Raw genomic sequence first — 16,772 nt, forward strand, 5'->3', positions numbered from 1 at the left:
AGATTTTAGTTTGTTCATTTTTGGTCAAGGTATCATTTACAATATCAGCCAATTCCTTTGCATCAAGATATTTGTCAATTTTCACAATTCCATAAGCATATTTATCATCAGGAATTTTATCAAATTCTGCAATTGTTTTCTCACAATCATAAGAAATGTTATCAACCTTCTCTCTCTCGTAAGCTAAAAAAGGTAATAACTTTCTATGTTGTTGCTTGCTTATATCAGAAGAATGATGTAAAGCAGTTAATTTCGCATAAAGTCTTTTTGCGGAATTACAATAAATGTTCCTTTGTGCTAAGAGCATTTTGACTTCACTACTTAAAGAGTCCCTATCACACATGATATTTGTAATTTGTAACTCTAAACTTTCTATTTTTATTTTCTTGAAATCTAACTTCTTCTGAACCTCTAGCAACTGAGAAGTTGATTTCTTAGCTTCGTTACTAGCAGAGATAACCAAAGTATCAAAATAAGCAACAGTATCATCAAAAGCAATTAGTTCAGAATAATATGCACTTAAAGGAAAATTAAAAGATTTAGGAATAGAACGTACCTTTGTTGTCATTGGTGATTTATCTCCTCCTTTGGTCATGAAACAACGACCAGTCACCTCTTCATCACTTTCTTCCTCATATTTTGCATACATGGCACCATGCATAGGATTACGCATTTCCTCATCATCTGAACCGGACGACAAAATTTGGTAAGTTCCTTCATCATCATCCTCACCCTTCGCCACCAGAGAAAGTCCTTTCGCTTTTGCACGAACCGCTTCTAAACAGTCCACATAGTATGCTTCGTCCTTGACTTTATTCTTCTTTTCGTCTTTCTTTAGAAGCATACAGTCACTCGCCATATGATTAGCTCCATGAAAGTGGTGGCAATCAATTCCCGAATCTCCTTTAAGTTTCTTCTCAGCTTTGGATTCATCAGTCTTTACTTCATTTTTCTCAAACTTTTTCTTTTCCTCACCAACTGACTTTTTAACGAAACTTGCTTTGGCATTACCTTGTTTCATCTTTGGATTAAACGTTTTGTTGAAAAAACTTCTTTACTCGATTGTTCGAGTAAACTGCAACAGCCTCATCATTTAAATTCATAAGAAGTCCTTCTTCATCTGAATTCTCGTTTTCAGTCGAATATTTCTCAGTAACTTTCGAAACAAGTGCCAAAGGGCCTCCCAAACTTAGTTTCGACTCTTCTGCCATCTCATTCACATCTCCTTCGTGAGTTTTTAAAAGATTGTACAAGTCATTTAAAGATGAATTATCAAAACTTGATTGTGTTTTAACCATCAAAGTAACACTTCTCCATTCCTTACGAAGCCCCATGATGAACATAAGGTTGAACTCCATTGTTGACCTTGTAATCCCAAAGCGATTACACTTGTAGATAAGCTCATTCAAACGATCATAGTAGCTTTCAATTGTTTCGATATATTTTTGCTTGAATTCATTCAACTCAACCAAACATTGCTTGACAGAATTGATCTTAGTTTTCTTGCTTCCTTGAAACTTTTCTTTGAGATTGTTCCAGACATCTTTTGCAGTTGTACAGCTTCTGACATAGTTGTACACAACAGGAGGCAATGCATCACGCAATTCTCTCATACATCTTTTCTCCAGCTTCTTCAGTCTATCAGATTGATCATTAACACTTGAAATTCCAGATGAAGATCCAATTGCTTGAACATTAGGTGGAGGAGTACCATTTCCAGTAATACATGACCAGAGCTCCTCATCCAGCCCGTTTAAGTAGTCTTGCATGCGATCAGCCCATTGATCATAGTATTCAGGAATGAGCATAGGAATCTTAGTTGAAGATCCTAGCAGATGAGAGTATGATGTCATTGAGTTCAGATTGAAATTAGCCATGAACGCACGGATGAAATTTTCAGAGAAACTTAAGAATTTTTTGGAAACAAATAGCTGAAACGATCATAGATTTCAAACAGAACACTCGATTCAACAAATAAGTTGCAGAATCGAATCACAACTATAGATCAAGAACAATTTTCACAACAAAAGGTGCGGAAACTTTTGAATCAAAAACCTTTTGATTCAGAATGAAAATCAGATCGTAGTGATATGATTCCTGCTCTGATACCAATTGATGAAGTATTGAATCAAGTAATGAATGTAAAATCAGAGTTACGAGAGTTAAGAACACCGAGAGTAAATAATATCTGGTTTCAGCTCTATCATGCTTCAAGTTTACAAAGAGATTACAGATAAGACTGACTCCCCAAAAAACTTATCTATCTCTAAGTAACACTCCTATTTATAGGAGAACTATGAAGCATACAAAAAATACTAACGCATTGCATTAGGCTTCAACATAAAGAACAATGGATCATAAGCCCTCTGGCCGACTCATGTAATAAGCCAGAATTCATCATTCTAGGGCTATGCAATCCTAAACATATAAAACTTTGAAAGCATACACATAGAAAAATCCATCCAATCGGCAACTTCCAAATATAACTAAAGCATGGCTAATATCCAATCGTCAACATCCAATCGTCAACTTCCAAATATAACTAAAGCATGGCTAATATATAAGGCTCTGATACCAATTTGTAACAGCCCAATTTTTCAAATAAAATATTTCATTTAAATAATAATCCATGTTCCTTAGTTGTAAATTCCAACCACAAAGTATTTCTCAAAAATCCATTACATCGATTAAACTATTCAAAATATGAGGGTGTTCATGACAAAACACTGGAGAGTGCGTGCTACACCATCATGTTGGGTCCTTGCCCTTAGATCCCCAAGTACCTGAAACAACCAACAAACTGTAAGCTAATGCTTAGTGAATTCCATATATATACCACACATACAATCATATAATTCCACATACGCCATGCATATATACAACCATATAAGGATGCCATGGAAACCCCCCTTGGTCTTACTCTGAATGCCATGGGAACCCCCACATGGTCTTAACCAACTGCCATGGGAACCCTCACATAGTGTTCACAGGAGTACATATCACATATATAGCACATCCACAAATAATCATTACAACTAAATAATATGGGCCGACCTTGGTGCCTTTGACCCATTGGTATGGTGAGGAAACTCACCTCAAATACTGATAGTAGCTGAATAGGTTCTGGCTCCGAGTATCAGCTCTACACATTCCTGCAAAGATGTTTCCCTTGAAGAAGAGTTTCTGGATCTAAAGCTCCTCCCTCAAGCTAGTTGCTTCCCACCTCCAAGCTCATTTCAAGAATCACCAAAAACCACTCTTTTAAGCTCACCACACTCAATATGCAAGATGGAATATGAATCTAGGGTTTCTCTGGACAAAGGAGGCTGGTAGGGAGGCCAGCCTCAAGAGTTAAGTCCTTTATAAAGGGGTGCAACACCCGAAATTTAGGGTTTTCTCCACCTGCACTAACTCGACGAGTTCTCGTCGAGTGGAGGCCTCCAACTCGTCGGGCTGGCCACTTAAAATCTTCGGCCAGAAAAGTTCCAACATGACGAGTTGGAGCTCCCCAACTCATTGAGTTCCAATCCAAACTCTTAAAAAATAACAAGAATTGTTTTATACCTGGACCAAGAGTTACAACCAAAGTTGCGTTATAGCACTTACGATGTTGAGTTCCATGCAGTGGTCCAAGCTATAAAGCATTGGCGCGATTATCTGTTTCATAAGGAATTTGTTTTGTTTAGAGATCATGATTCTGTAAGACATATTCGTAGTCAAGATAAGGTGTCACACAAACATGGGAGGTGGATGTTGTTCTTGGAAAAATTCACTTTTGTGGTGAAACATAAGTCTGGAATGTCGAACCGGGTGGTTGATGCATTGAGCCGGAGGAGTAATTTGCTAGTTACCATAAGAGTTGGTGTGTTGGGATTAGATGTCCTCATGGAGCAGCTTACGGTTGATCCTTATTTTTCTACTATTCTGCAGTGTATACAATCTGGACAGAGGTCTGATTTCCTGGTGCATGAAGGTTTCTTTTTCAAAGGGAATCAAATTTGTATCCCTGATTCTAGTCTACGCCTTCAAATCATCAGGGAGTTGCATGGTGAAGGGCATGTCGGGCGAGATCGAACTTTACAGCTGGTGAAATCATCATATTTTTGGCCTACTATGCGCAAGGAGGTGGATATATGTGTTAAACGATGCCGAATCTGTCAGCTGTCAAAGGGCACATCTACAAATGTAGGACTCTATATGCCTTTGCCTGTTCCATCACAACCTTGGGTGGATATACGCATGAATTTTGTGTTGGGTTTACCATGTACTCAACGGGGCAATGATTCAATATTTTTGGTTGTTGATCATTTTTTTAAGATGGTGCACTTTATTCCTTGCAAAAATATGACAAATGTAGTTAATGTGGCTCAGTTATTCTTTCGAGACGTCTACCATTTGCATGGATTGCAGTCTTCTATTGTTTCAGATCGAGACACTACGTTTTTGAGTTATTTTTGGAACAGCTTGTGGAAAATGGTGAACACTCAGCTCAATTTTAGTAGTGCATATCATCCTCAAACGGATGGTCAAACAGTAGCTGTCAATCGATCACTCGGTAATCTTTTGCGGTGTTTAGTGGGTGATCATGAGAAGACCTGGGATCAGAATCTTTGTCAAGCTGAGTTTGCTCATAATCATGCTATCAACCAAAGTATGAGATTTAGCCCATTCCAGGTGGTCTATTCTGTTCAGCCACGGGGACCACTTGATTTGATGTCGCTGCTTGGATCTGGGGTTATTCCAAAGAAAGTGCAGGATTTTTTTGAAGGACTGCATGATGTGAAAGGTTTTGAGCATCCTAACACTCCTATGGTGTACATGCAACCCTAGAAAGCTTGGATCTATGTTTTACTATGAATACATGCAAATTTGTTTATCCAAGGTTCATAACCTATCTAGCATGGCATAGGGAACTTTAAACATAAAAGCTAGAAGAATTGCATACCTTACAATAGTGAGTTGATTCCTTGGAGTTTGAGAGCCAAGCACCAATAATGTGGATGCCTCAAATGGAAGTCACAAATCACCGCAAACTTTGGAAAAACTATGAGAGTGTATGTTTGCTTGTAGAAATCGGCCACCTTCTTACACACACACAACTAGTGCCATTTCAAGCATCATAAGCTCCTTTATATAGTGTGGAGGATTAGGGTTACATCCATGTAAACCCTAATACCCATGACTCTTCCTTTCCAAGGATCCATGGGTTAAAAGCTCCATGGACTATCTATGGACTCCCATGCATGCCAAGCCCATTCCAAATGAGTATTAGCCCACACTACATAAAATACAAGTGCCCATATTTAATTAGTCACTTTTTTTTATCACAAAGTTAATTCTAAATTAATTTATGATCAATAGTAATTAAATAATATGATTTCATATTAATATATTTATAACTTATAATATATTAACAAATCATAAACATACAATTCTCAAAAGATTATCCAAACAGTTCGCGTGAAGTGCAACCCAAATGGACCATGCCGAGTTAGGTCAAGTATATACCAAATAAAGTTGTAGACTTAGACACCTTATCCAACAGTCTCCCACTTGGATAAGTTTAATAACTATATTTGCCTATATTACTTCAGGAACCAACCGGCAATCGTAGCTCTTAAAACTCTGTTGAACTATGAAGTGCCATTTTAGATAAGTGATCATATAATCCTCTGTTCTCAAGATATCAGCCGGACAAATACATGGAACAACGTCGTACTTATTGTCCAGTAGTTTGTTTCCCGATTTCCTGATTAGTTTGACATAGAACTGAATTGAACACATCAATTAGGTTCTGACCGGGCCTGGTACATAGGTCAAAACTAAATCATCGAGGGGCCCAAATATCGCTTTTAATCCTCCAAGGACTAGAAGGAACAGATAAACTTCGACTCATATACTTGTTCTACTACTTGTTGAATTATACACAAAGGCACGTTTTACAACATCAAGTTACTGATGCGTTTTTGTGCAATCAATGCACAACCAACTCATAGGCAACAACTCATATCTCTAGGTTTGAAGACTTATATGATATTACCGTCTCACGATCAATCGAGATAAATTCCATGAAGTGATGCAAGTGAGCGTGGGTTTATTCCAATACTCAGAACTTATGAGCACTCATGAATGTTGTAGCAACCATTGCTATGGCTAAACACTTTTAGGCTGTGTTTGGTGCGTCACAGCTAGCTGATAAGCTAGCTTATTTTTCGAACTTTTTTATGTTGTTGTGTTTGGTAAGCCAAAAAGTAGCTTATAAGCTAACTTTTTGTAAAGCTACTTAGACTAGCTTTTTAGGAGCTTTTTTAAAATTTTCCAAATACACCCCTTAATTATTCATAAAAACACATATTCTTACATGTCCTTTTATGTAATTTTATATATTTCACCTAGCTTTTTAGCTAGTTTTACCAAACGTTATTTTTTATCAGCTAGCTTTTTAGCTATCAGCTAGCTTTTTATTTAACAGCTAGCTTTTCATCTATCAGCTAGCTTTTCAGCTAACAGCTAGCTTTTCAGCTAGTACGCCAAACATAGCCTTAGTCATCTACAAGCCCAATTCATGACAGTCTTAATTCATACCTACTTCCGACGTATAACCGACTGTGGAAGTTTGAATAAAGTAATTTATTCTGGAAGTCAAAACATGCAAAGCTGAAACAATAGTAAATAATTGACAAAAGATAGTAACACCTTACTCATAAATAAACACACCTTTTATTCATCATCAAATGTCGAATACATTTTACAAGTTTCAGAAATAGCTATCTAATCTGTAAAACTAATATCATCCTTCAACCCGATGCGCCTCGCATGCTGTAAATGCCTAACCCTTGTTAGTCCCTTCGTGAGGGGATCTGCAGGATTCTCTTCTGATGATACCCTCTTTGCCACGAGGAGTCCTTCTTCTATCTTATGTCTTATGAAGTGATATTTTCTGTCAATGTGTCTGGATCTGCCATGATCTCTCGGTTCCTTGGCTAAGGCAACCGCACTATTGCTGTCACAGAAAATCTCCATAGGCTCCTTAATAGGTGGTACAATTCCAATGTCTCCAATGAAGTTCTTCATCCATATCGCCTCCTTTTCCGCTTCACTTGCTGCTATGTACTCTGATTCACAGGTCGAATCAACTACCGTCTCCTGCTTGGAACTCTTCCAAGTGATTGCCCCTCCATTTAGAGTAAACACCTAGCCTGACTGAGAGCGGAAGTTATCCCTATCAGTCTGAAAGCTAGCATCACCATACCCTACTACTCTCAAGTCATCACTCCCACCAAGGGTAAGGATCCAATCCTTAGTCCTGCGCAGGTACTTGAGAATATTCTTTACCGCAGTCCAGTGAGCCTTACCAGGGTTCCCCTGATATCTGCTGACCATGCTCAAAGTGAAGGCCACATTAGGGCGGGTATAAGTCATAGCATACATGATCGAGCCAACAGCGGAAGCATATGGTAATCGACTCATCTCAGATATCTCAGTCTCTGCACTCGGGCTCTGAGCCTTGCTTAGTTTGGCATTGCTTTGGATCGGTAATTCTCCTTTCTTGGAATTCTACATGTTGAACCTTTTCAACACCTTATCCAAGTAGGTACTGTGACTAAGTCCAATTAGTCTTTTACTCGTGTCTCTTAATATCCTTATACCTAGGATATAGGCAGTCTCTTCAAGGTCATTCATAGCAAAACACTTCCCAAGCCAGGACTTCACCTCCTGCAAAGTTGGGATGTCATTTCCTATGAGTAGTATGTCATCCACATACAGCACCAAGAAGCTAACTATACTCCCACTAGCTCTGACATATACACATGACTCATCTTCACTTCTTGAAAAGCCAAACTCTTTGACTTTCTCATCGAAACAAAGATTCCATCTGCGAGGTACTTGTTTCAATCCATAGATGGATTTCTCAAGCTTACACACTCTATTAGGGTACTCTGTGCTGACAAAACCATCTGGCTGACTCATGTAAACATCCTCAGCCAACTTCCCATTAAGGAAAGCGGTTTTGACATCCATTTGGCATATTTCATATTCATGAAATGCAACAATGGCTAACATAACCCTAATAGACTTAATCTTTGCTACCGGTGAAAAGGTCTCATCATAATCAACTCCCGGAGTTTGAGAAAAGCCCTTTACGTCCAATCGCGCCTTATAAGAGTGTACATTACCATCCATGTCGGTCTTCTTCTTGAAGATCCATTTGCACCTGACTGTCTTACGACCTAGTACATTGTCAACCAAGTTCCAAACTTGATTGTCATACATGGACTGTATCTCGCTGTCCATAGCCTCTTTCCATTTAGCAGCCTCAGGGCCTGCCATTGCTTCCGTGTAGCTGTTAGGTTCATCCAGATTTACCAGTGTACTATCACTGATAAGTGTATCACCTTCCGCAGTAATATAGAAACCATAGTAATGCTCAGGTGCATTCCTAACTCTCGTGGAACGCCTCAGAGGTATAGACTCGTTAGTCGGATCAACAGGAGTTTCCTGCTCAGGATGATTTCTAGGGTTTGAGGTTCCTTCACCACTTGACTCTTGAATTTCTTCAAGGTCAATTTGCCTCCCACTGTTTCCTTGGCTCATGAACTCTCTCTCACGAAAGACCCATCTCCTTGCCATAAAGACCACATTCTCACTAGGTCTGTAGAAGGGGTAACCAAACGATTTATGTGGGTAGCCGATGAAAATACTCCTCTCACTTCGAGGTTCAAGCTTATCGTGAGTCTAGCGCCTCACAAAAGCCTCGCAACCCCAAATCTTGATGTGAACCAAGTTGGGAACTTTCCCAGTCCTCATCTCATGAGGTGTTTTGGCAACCTTCTTTGTAGGGACTAGATTAAGGATATGGGCGGCAATCTCTAAGGCATACCCCCAAAAAGAGATTGGTAGCGAAGCTCGACTCATCATGGAACGAACCATGTCCAACAAGGTCTGATTACGCCTCTCAGCCACACCATTCAGCTGTGGTGTCCTAGCAGGTGTCAATTGTGAGACAATCCCACACTCCTTAAGATAGTCGAGGAACTCTGTACTAAGATACTCACCACCTCGATCGGATCGAAGCATGTTAATGTTCCTGCCAATTGTTTTCTACTTCATGTTTAAACTCTTTAAACCTTTCAAAAGTCTCTGACTTATGCTTGATTAAGTAGACATAACCATATCTACTATAGTCATCAGTAAAAGTCAGATAATAGCGATTAGCATCCCTTATGGCGGTTTTGAAGGGTCCACATACATTTTTATGTATAAGGTCCAACAAACCCTCACCCCTTTCACAAGTACTAGTGAAGTCTGATTTTGTCATTGTCCCAAGCAAACAAGATTCACAACTATCATCTGACTTTAGGTCAAATGACTCCAAGACTCCATCCTTTTGGAGTTGGCCTATGCGTTTCTTGCTTACATGTCCAAGACGACAATGCCACAATGATGCTTTATCCAAGCTAGTAGAGGAATCAATACACAACACATTATTTCCTAGGTTATCTACAACCGACACGGTTTCATACACACCATCACAAGCTAATGCTTTAAAATAAAGAACATTATTAAAGAAAGCATTAATACTACCACATTCATTATCAAACGAAAAGGTAAACCCTTGTTTGTACAAACCATGAAAAAAAAAATATTCCTCGCCATTTCAGCCGAGTAAACACATTTATTCAAATCTAACTTTAACCCACTACTTAGCAACAAAGTATAAACTCCAATCTTGGTAACAGTTGAAACCTTCCTATTCCCCATGATTAAGTTTATCTTACCGTGCTCCACATCCTCACTTCTTCTTAGGCCCTGCAAATCAGAACATATGTGAATACCACAACCTGTATCAAGGACCCAAGAGTTAGAATATGGTGAGTTATTAGACAATATAGTGTAAATACCTGCATGGGATGGTTTCACTTTCCCATCCTTGACATCCTGCAAGTACTTTGGGCAGTTTCGCTTCCAGTTCCCCTTATTCTGGCAATAGAAGCAATCAGCATCCTTAGGGATGGCAGAAGGAGTAGCAGAACCACCTTTGGTTCCACTTGATGAGGAGCCATCAAGAGACTTTCCCTTGGTACCCTTCGAACGAGTCTTCTTCTTCTTCCCTTTGCCTTGCCCGATAGCCAAAACAGGGGTAGTTGTAGGAGTAGGAGTAGTAACAACCCACTTACCTTTAAGACCACTTTCGCCGGTCTTCAGAAGTCCTTGAAGCTTGCTGAGTGTAACTTCCTCCTTGTTCATGTGGTATATCATGCGGAATTGATCATAACACGAGGGTAGGGAGTGAAAAATGATGTCAATTGCCAACTCCTCGGGGAAGTTCATATTCAATTTCTACAAACGATCCACATACCTTTGCATTTTCTGCATATGACCCGTGATGGGTTCACCATCCTTCATTCGGGTTGTTCTCATGGAGGAGATTATGTCATACCGCTCTTGACGAGCACTCTGATGGTACCTTTCCATCATGTCCTGGTGCATTTCAAAAGGGTAATAGTCCTCGTAGGACTTTTGGAGCTCGGCAGTCATCGTGGCCATTATGATGCATGCCACTTTGGTGGCATCTCTCTCATGTGTCCTGTATTCAGCGATCTCCTCAGGAGTAGCAGTAGTCTCATCGAGTTCCTTAAGCTCCTTGTCGAGGACATATTCCTTGTCCTCGTAGCGTGTGACCATCCTGATGTTCCGGATCCAATCCATAAAGTTGGAACCATCGAAGACGACTCTCTCACAAAGGTTCATGAGAGAGAAGGAGCCGGTAGGATTAGAACCCGAAGCGTTGTTGGAAGACATCTGAAAAGAAGAAATACAAGTTTAGATTAGATATATAGAGTCCTTAATAAGACACCCAAATGAAATATTAAGGCTAGGACCCAAACACAATATATTATAACTTAGAAGAGGGATGTCGTAATCTAAGCTATAACATATTTGAAGGTAGGTAAATGACGATTCACCAATTTCCACCATGAAAACGAAATAAATTATTAGGTTTTAATTTGTTTTTGAAATTCCTAGATTCTTTTGAGATTCATTGAACTTTTCAATGGCATGTTTCAATCTCGATTGTGCCCTTCAAGTTTTGTGACTGGGATGCCGAGGATCACAAAACAAGGTGTGAATAATCATGCATATTCACTTGGTACCCTTAATATTATCACCTAATCAATGTGCCGGTTAACCACACGTGCTCCACCGATCTATGATAAACATTAAGTCACCCTTTGTTATCCTTACTAGTCCAAGATAGTGTGTCGGTTAACCACACACGCTCCACCAACGACTTGGTAAGGTACAAAGTGTGAATTTCATGGGTTAGCACCATTTTTCACATTTTCCTAAAGTAACTAAGATTGGGAATTTATAAAACATTTAGTTAATATAATCATTATACTTTTAATGAGAATTAAATTCATTGTCATACCCGTTCGGCTAACGACCCTCCACCGATCAAGGAAGCGGTGGGTGAGAGTGGACACCCATTAAGCTGCCATTTTATAGGCAACAACCTTATACCCCCCTTATAGACCGGCTTCGTGAATGAGGCCTACTAACGGTAAAACGACTTGATCTTATAAAAATATATAAATATTAACCAATAATCTTCTAATAGTATAAGGGTTGGAATTTAAAGTGTGTGTGACTTAACAAATTCCAAAACTTGAGGGCAAGTTTTGAAACTATTCAAAACTTTTCATATCATAACTTATGAGTTAATGGTTCATAAAAGTGAAGACTCTTCATTTTTATGTAACTTATGTGTTTTAAATGTACACTAAAGAAAGTGACCTTTGGAAATCCATAACTTGAGGACAAATTATGGATTCCATTAAAACACATAATTGATCAAGAATTAATCATTAAACAATTTAGCAAGTTATTCCTATGATCTAACAATAACTCATAAGAACATGAATATTCTATCAAAATTTCAAGAATCATATGAACACATATAAAACATGGAATTTTGATATTAGCCATTGTAAATGGATTAGCATAACCAATACACCATCTAAAACATGTTTTAAAACACCAAAACAGTTTAGGGTAATGTTTCTAGTCCATTTCCAGCAGCAAAAGTTGAAAAACTGCAGTCAGAGCCTCCTACTCATCGAGTGCAGGAACCTACTCGACGAGTAGGATGAATTTGTGCTTGGACTCGTCGAGTCCCCCCATGGACTCGGCGAGTCCACTGTCCAGACAGTTCAATTTTTCGATTTTTTCACAGTTTGCATCAAGTATTCAAGAAAACAATCCTAGGCTCTGATACCACTGAAGGGTTTTGAGCATCCTAACACTCCTATGGTGTACATGCAACCCTAGAAACCTTGGATCTATGTTTTACTATGAATACATGCAAATTTGTTTTTCCAAGGTTCATAACCTATCTAGCATGGCATGGGGAACTTTAAACATAAAAGCTAGAAGAATTGCATACCTTCAAATAGTGAGTTGATTCCTTGGAGTTTGAGAGCCAAGCACCAATAATGTGGATGCCTCAAATGGAAGTCACAAATCACCACAAACTTTGGAAAAACTATGAGAGTGTATGTTTGCTTGTAGAAATCGGCCACCTTTTTACACACACACAACTAGTGCCATTTCAAGCATCATAAGCTCCTTTATATAGTGTGGAGGATTAGGGTTACATCCATGTAAACCCTACTACCCATGACTCTTCCTTTCCAAGGATCCATGGGTTAAAAGCTCCATGGACTATGCATGGACTCCCATGAATGACAAGCCCATTCCAAATGAGTTTTAGCCCACACTATATAAAATACAAGAGCCCATATTTAATTAGTCACATTTTTATCACCAAATTAATTCTAAATTAATTTATGATCAATAATAATTAAATAATATGATTTTATATTAATATATTTATAACTTATAATATATTAACAAATCATAAACATACAATTCTCAAAAGATTATCCAAACAGTTCGAGTGAAGTGCAACCCAAATGGACCATGCCGGGTCGGGTCAAGTATATACCAAATAAAGTTGTGGACTTAGACACCTTATCCAACATGATGTTCATAAGGCTGTTCATGACAACTTGGTCCGAGCTAACTCCAAGTACAAGCAAGATGCAGATAAAAAATGTAGACAAGTTGATTTTGAAGTAGGTGACATTGTTTGGGCTATTTTGACTAAAGATCGTTTTTCGGTTCGTGAGTACAACAAGTTGTCAGCCAAGAAGATTGGACCAGTGGAGATTGCGAAAAATATCAATTCCAATGCTTACCGTCTACAGTTGCCAAGCCACATTCGTTCATCTGATGTTTTCAATGTAAAACATTTGCTTCCTTAATATGGGGATTCTTCAGATGATGACCATGGTGCACATTCGAGGTCGAATTTTGTCTACCCAGGATGGGATGATGTGGGCCCTAGTGTGGAGGATCGGGCCCTTGCGTTCCTAGAGGCCCACGATCGTGTGACAAAAGGGGCTTCACTAAAATGGCCATAACTTTGGCTACGAGGCTCCGTTTTGGGCCTACGACCAGTCAAATTGAAGCTTGGAGCAAGGATCACAACTAGACAAGTCCTCGAAGGGTACTTAACCATTTTTGAGTCCAGAAATCGCTTTCTAAATGAAGTTATGAACAATTTTGTTATTTTTCCTTCATTTTTGGGTTTTGTTTTTGGGTTTGTATTTGGCCCATGGACCTTTAGGGTTCCGTTTTAATTTCTGCTTCTTATTTAACTTTTGATGATGTAATTTGGATGGTCGATTATCAATTTTATGAACTTTCAATTTTCTCCCAAATTCTATGCGTGTTAACCCAGATTTTGAAGCCAATCCCACGGTATTCGTAGAATCAACATGGTTTTGAAAAGATTGTCCTGATTATTCTTTTAGAATCAACAAGTTCATTCTTGGTTAACTATGTTTCTTTTTGTACGCTGCATCAGTACTACTACGGAGTACACGACGGAATACCATCTGCAACGGATTTCATTTCGTTGTCACATTTGCGACCGAATTATTGCTTCCCTTGCAAACCCTCGCTACGGGGTTTTATGGGACGGAAATGGGTCGTTACAAATTGCATCGCCATTCTTCTTTTCGAATGGAATTTTAGTTTTTTGCAAAGGATTGTTTGCCTAACAAAATCTATTTTTTCTTGTAGTGTGAATGTATAAAACTTAAAAAAATAATAATAATAAATAAATAAAATACACTTTCAATTTGCGGCGAAGCACGCCCATTAGTTACAATTAATTATCTGCATATATTTACGGTATTATCGTTAATGGAAGACATCCAACGTTTTATTAACCCTTTCCATTATTTGATGCCTAAACAATGATGAAGTGACAAGAAGAAAAACAAAAGAAATGATTAGCTTCCAAATCCACCCAACTTTTAAAATTCAAACAAAATGATTGAAAGGTGCTAAAGGTTATATGCGAACACTAAACATGGTATTCGATGTTTGGCTAATTAGATATATAAGTTTCAGTTAAATTTGAATATATTTAGATGTATACAGTTCTGAATATTTTTTTCAACAGAAAATTCAATAACGCCTTACAATTTTCCTTGAATATTTTACTAAAAACAAAATTTTCATTTACATCAATTGAACTATTTTATTTGTTGATGAAGTTTAATTGGTACGCAATATTAGGGTAGAATGATTTCACTAAACAAAGATTAATCTCATTATTGAGGAGTATAAATACATATAGAAAATACATGGACGAAAGGAAAAAAAATAATCATAAAGATTTACAAATATATTTACTAGAAATAAAAGATTTTGAATATATATATATATATATATATATATATATATATATATATATATATATATATATATTTATATTTGTTTGCCCCCCACCCCCACCCAAGCGAAACTGGTGGCGGATAGACACATAGTTTTTCACAAAACATGGCAAATAAGGGTCTTGGCAGCGGTTTGGTAAAGATGGCAGCCACTTAAAGCTTGGTAGGAACAAACTGAGTATGAAGACACATAGTTTTTCACAAAACGTGGCAAATAAGGGTCTTGGCAGCGGTTTGGTAAAGATGGCAGCCACTTAAAGCTTGGTAGGAACAAACTGAGTATGAAGCTTTCCAGCAGTTGCAAGTTCGCTAATGAAGTGATAATCAATGTCTATATGGTTTGCTCCTTGATGAGCAACTAGATTATAACTGAGAAATAAAGCACTTAAATTGTCACATAAAATAGTCGGCCGACCGGTAGGGAAAACATTTAGGTCCCGAAAAAGATGTGTAATCCAGATTAATTTAGCCGCGGCATTCCCATAGCCCTGTATTCTGATTCATAACTGGACGGCGAGACGATGGACTGCTTTTTTGCACTACACGACACAAGATTACCTCCAAAAAAAGATTGAATAGCCATAGGTCGATCAACGTGTTTCTATACAACGAGCCTAATCTTCATCAAAATATCCTACTAAAGAAGATTTAATGGGAAAAGAAAAATAAAGACCATGAGATAGAGTTCCCTTTACGTAGCGGAGAATCCGCTTAACCATTTGAAAATATTGAACAGTCGGCAAGTGTAGAAACTGACTCGCTTGATTTACCGCATATGATAAATCAGGTCGAGTAATGGTGAGATACTGAAGAGCACCAACCAATGATCGATAATAAGTAGGATCTGAATAAGGAACACCAGTGCTTAAGAAAACATCATTAGTGGCAAAAGGTGTGCCGACAGGCTTGGAATCTAAGAGATTTGCTCGTGAGAGAATATCATGGGCATATTTTGTTTGATTTAAAAACAAACCAGTGGAAGTTTATGTGACCTAAACTCCCAAAAAATAACTTAATTTACCAAGATCTCTGATTGCAAACTTTGTGTGTAAGCGATCAATGAAACGACGTATAGATGGCTCATGATTCCCCGTAAGTATGATATCATCAACATAGACTAGTAAATATAATAAACATGAGCCACGATGAAAAACAAATAAGGAGGTATCGGCTTGACTACAACGAAAACCTTTTTTGGTAAAAAAAAATGCTCGACCGTTGAAACCATGCTCTTGGAGTTTGCTTAAGGCCGTACAAAGCTTTATGAAGACAACAACATAATCAACTGACAACATAAGTCAAACTGTTGAGGCCGTGACCTCAGGGCTAAACGTATGATGAAAATCAAAACTGGGAACTTGGGTAAATCTTTGAGCGACTAAATGGGCTTTATATTTGTCAATAGTACCATCAGAATTGTATTTAGTGCGGAAAGCCCATTTAGAACCAACCACATTTGAACACTTTGGACGAGGGACAAGAGTCCACGTGTGATTCTGATGAAGCGTCAAAATTTCATCAAGGTTGTGTTTGTGAGTCATATGTTTTGAAGGGTCCATCATGACTGATGGCAAAGTTGAAGAAACAACAGGTTCAGTTGCTAAAACAACCTCTGTTGGAGCAAAAACAGTAGTATTAGATGGAGCTAAGCATGTACCACAAGGTGCTGAGGAAGCCGAAATTGAAGGCGCAAGAGACGGAACTGGTTTAGGCGGATTTGCAGATTCTGTGACCTAAACTCCCAAAAAATAACTTAACTTACCAAGATCTTTGATTGCAAACTCTGTGTGTAAGCAATCAGTGAAACGACGTATATATGGCTCATGACTCCCCGTAAGTATGATATCATCAACGTAGACTAGTAAATATAATAAACATGAGCCACACTGAAAGACAAATAAAGAGGTATCGGCTGGACTACAACGAAAACCTTTTTTGGTCAAAAAAAATGCTCGACCGTTG

Source organism: Lactuca virosa, chromosome 7 (assembly GCF_052849685.1).
Source record: "Lactuca virosa cultivar CGN04683 chromosome 7, Lactuca_virosa_CGN04683_v6, whole genome shotgun sequence".
NCBI lineage: Eukaryota > Viridiplantae > Streptophyta > Magnoliopsida > Asterales > Asteraceae > Lactuca > Lactuca virosa.